The sequence below is a fragment of the Anas acuta genome, chromosome 9 (genome assembly GCF_963932015.1).
Source record: "Anas acuta chromosome 9, bAnaAcu1.1, whole genome shotgun sequence".
NCBI classification, from domain to species: Eukaryota; Metazoa; Chordata; class Aves; order Anseriformes; family Anatidae; genus Anas; species Anas acuta.
In genome coordinates, this window is record NC_088987.1 from 4,837,316 (window position 1) to 4,841,220 (window position 3,905).

The 3,905-nt window shown below is 49.0% G+C and overlaps 1 protein-coding gene across 6 annotated transcripts in view; it reads right to left on the bottom strand.

Moving 5' to 3' along the window:
• The window catches only part of PHC3 (polyhomeotic homolog 3), a 37,313-nt gene extending 33,624 nt beyond the window's left edge, over window positions 1-3,689 (bottom strand). For 4 of the 6 annotated variants that reach the window (XR_011099345.1, XM_068692102.1, XM_068692106.1 and 1 more), the window contains exon 1: window positions 2,353-2,505. The gene's annotated coding sequence lies outside the window, so the exon portion shown is untranslated. Of the gene's footprint in view, window positions 1-2,352; window positions 2,506-3,471 lie in introns of those variants that run through there. The other 2 variants (XM_068692103.1, XM_068692104.1) reach the window with 2 other exon arrangements.
• Between the last annotated feature and the right edge of the window lie 216 nt (window positions 3,690-3,905).

Here is a 3,905-nt window from a genome sequence, read left to right on the forward strand (position 1 = left end):
GCTGCTGATCTGCTACCTTCCTCTCTGAAAACACAACTACTTTGCAAGTAGCGAACTTACAAATCAGCATCCTCTACCCAGAAAAAAACCTTCAGGCTGACTTGTGCTGCACACGATGCCATTGGTCCTGATTACTTGGAATACATAAACTTTAAGAGGTACATGGTCCCCTAGGGGCTTTGTGCCCATCATTGTCTTGATATCTTCTGTCTTTTGCCATCACAGACAATTTGTGGCAATAAAGCTTACTTTCAAAGCACAGATCCTACTATCAGAAATGAAAAAAAGTATGGCTTTGTTGGTAAAAAAATCAGATCTGATGTGTGTTATAATGCCATTTATCTACCTACAGGAGAACAAAAGTTAGCACTGATGCGTTAACCACTTCAGTTACAATGAAAACAGCATCACTTCTAAAATCACTTTACATTAATTTCACATACTGCTAATGAAAAGGACCTTGAAAAAAGTCTCCTCCAGAGAGCATTAAATGCACAACAAAATATTTACACCTAAGACTCGTCTAGCTTGTTTGAGCAGTTACACAACTGCTTAAATTAGCCTAAGAAAAATAACATTGCACGGTTAATTTTCTTAGTTCTCAGCCACATTTAAGACTTATCAGTGAGATATGCAACGCGTCTCACTGCACCAACTGAATCAGAAGTCAGTAATTCAATGCAAGCTGATAATTCTTTAGCTAAGTGCCTTGTTTTCAAAATTTTTGATCGGCATGGCCCGGTACTGACGTGCATCTCCAGCCCTCCTCTAGCACGTCTGACCCCAACTCAATTAGAGATGATGCACGAGGCTTACTTGCCACCCCTCAGGTCTTATCGCAATATAAAGAGAGAAGAGTTGCAGCAGGCAGCAGTGACACGCAGAAATACCATGCCCTCTGTTGGCTGAAAGCACGGGAAGGTGCTTCAACAGATGACACTTGTTAGAAAAGCTCTCCTCACTTGGAGTGAAAAGCCGGTTGTTTAAAGGAAAAGAGAAAATACATAAAACCAGGGTTATTTTTTAGCAACATGACCCTGAATCCATTAACAATGTGGCAGATGGATAGATGGATCTTTTATAACAGAAAGCATGAATGCCACTACAGAACGTGAATCTGTCTTTACAGCATCGTAAAGGAGATCAGGGCAACACCGCATATGTAACTAGACCACATTTAGTTATAAAAAACACGTCTCAGATACAATTAAAAATAGTCTTCTAAATTTTTTGTTAACTACTTAGCATCAAAAAAGCAAAACTCCCAATTTACAGTGCAAATAAATTTGGTAAGTGAACAGGGGCTGGACTGTGACATTGCATGTGAGCAACATCACCTCAAAAGGACCTCTCTGATGGGCAAGTTTTAGAAAACGCACAAACTCTGAACAACCGCTGTATGTTTAAAAGTGGACTCAAAATATAAAACACAACAGAAAACTGTATGTAAAAGAAGCATTTATTCGAATAGAGACGGTCTCAGACACCACATCGTTTCAAATTATACCATGCATGATGTAAATATTTAGAGGTTTTTGTTCTTGCTGTTCTGAGAGTTAGAGAACAGTTTTGGTCAAAATAAAAATCCAAAGTAAGGTCCCAAAAATCTGCTGTTTTACACCAGTAACATTGGACTACCAGCACGGCACATCCCGTGCATGCACACACACGGCATGTCGCTGGTCACGTTTGAGAAACTTTGATTTTTTCTAGTGACACGGTAAAAGCAAACACTACTGGCACTCTGCAACCCATAATTGGTATTTGGAAATCGGTATTTAAGTGTTTAAACCATTTATTTACTCAGTCCGCTCATCACCTCCCGTCAGAACTCCCACGCGCACAAGACACAGAAAATAAACATAAATCTTCCACAAGCCTAACCCCTGAGGGGATTTCGGCATAAACCCCAAACACACACACCCCCGGCACGCCACCCCGACAGTTACACGGGGTTCAGGGGCTATTTTTCAGCCAAAACACGGGGTTTTTGAGAGCCGCGCGAACGCAGCCCCCGCCCCGCGGCGCTGAGGGACCCCAGGGCTGCCGGGCGGGCAGGGCCCCTCGCCCGCCTCAGGACGAGCCCCGAGGACCCCCAGCCCCCGGAGCCGAGCCCGGGGCCTCCCCCAGCCCCGAGCTGCGGCCCCGCGGCTCTCCTCCGCCCTCAGCCCCGGGGAGGAAGGGGCGTGAGGGGGGCTGAGGAGCCTCCCGCAGCCAGGGTGCAGCCAGGGCGCTGCCGGGGCGCTGTCAGGGCGCCGGTCCCCGCCTCCGCGCCCCGCCCCGCCGCGGTTTGGCCGGGCCCCGCCGCTGCCGCTCCCCCTCCTCCTCCGCGCGTCCCGCCGGGAGACTCGCCTCGGCCCAGCCGCCTCACTCCGCTTCCGCCATCTTGTCGCCTCCCTCCCGGGGAGGCGCTGCGCAGGCGCGCTGGGCGCCGCCGCCAGGTGACGCCGCCCGCCGCCATCTTGGGGCTTCGTGCGGCGGGGCTGAGGGGCAGGGGGCTGCTGCCCGAGGGCTTCTTCAGTAAACGGGGTGTTAATAAATCTGGGGGATTAGCTGTAAGATGTGTGTTTTGAGGGGGCTGTGTGAAGGTTAAAGGAAGGAAAGGGCCTGCCCCGAGGGCTTTTCTATGTTAGTTGTTCAAAGACTCACAAACGGGAGGTGGTCTTGAGCCCCTGAAGTCTCAGGAATATAAAAATAAAGGGTCTTTTAGATCACTTAGCCTAGCTTCCAGTTCTTCCTGCAACATATTGGTTCTAAGCCTCTCCCTGCTAAGGGGATGAGAGCTTCTTCCTTGGAACTGACCGTAATTGAGCAGAGTTGAATTACACCATTACTTAAGCGTAGGTGGTAGCGGCTGCTTTGCACTACCTGGCATAGAAGAGCAAAGCCCAGCCTCCACGCCGACAATTAGCCACCGTACCGCATAAAGTTAACTCAAATCTTGCATGGGATATCCTGACAAACTCAGTACCTCTCCTTCTGTCTGTCATGAAATGTTTTCCTCTTTGTGATAGAAGAGATATTGCAGGAAACTTTTTGTTAAATTGTAGAGCAAGGTATCGTTAAGATACAGCAAGGTATTTCCTGCTGTGTGAAATTGATGCAAGACTGTTTGGAAACCGGGTGGAGCAAGGAAGTTTCTCCTGAGGAGGAAAAATACCTGCTGCAGGAAGGCCAGGTAGCAAGGCAAAAAGTTCTGTACTTCGTAACCTCTTGCAAGGAAAACAGCACATGGGGCCTTACGTTACTTTATAATCAAAGAAAGAAAAAAAAAAAAGGAGCAAGGTGCACGGTTGGAATGTGCAGGTCTCGTGTAGCAGCCTGTTGCGGAGCACGAAGCGGCTGAACGCTGCGCTGCTTTAACAAACATCCGGGAACGGTGCCGATTACAGCAAGGAGGTAGTGAGGAAAAAAGGAAGTGTTTGTACTCTATCAGAAAAAAAAAAAAAAACACAACAAAGGTTAGGTTACCTATTCCTCAGGATTCCCAGAAGCGTCAAGGAAGTGCTGGGCAAAATAAATACGCGTTATCAACGACGCTACCAACGCGTTGTTAAACAGGGAAATCCTAAAAGAACCAATTTAGGGTTAGCAGTTCTGATAAAATACCTAAATCCTAAACATTCCATTCCTTTTAGTTAGGGAGCACCCTTTGTGTTTTTTTTAAAGAAAACCACAAACCGCCACACCGGCTCTAGAAGCCCCTGCCCGTGCTCGCTCCCGCGCAGCCGCGGGGCCGCCCCCTGCCCGGCAGCCGCTGCGCGCTCCCGGCGGGCCGTACCAAGCGGCGGGGACACCGAGAGGGGGATCCCTCGTGCCCCGCCCTCCCCTCTCCCTCACGGGGGTGCGGGCGCCTCTTGGGCTCCCCCACTCTCCCCCCCCTCTTTTTCCTCCCCGCAGTGGTT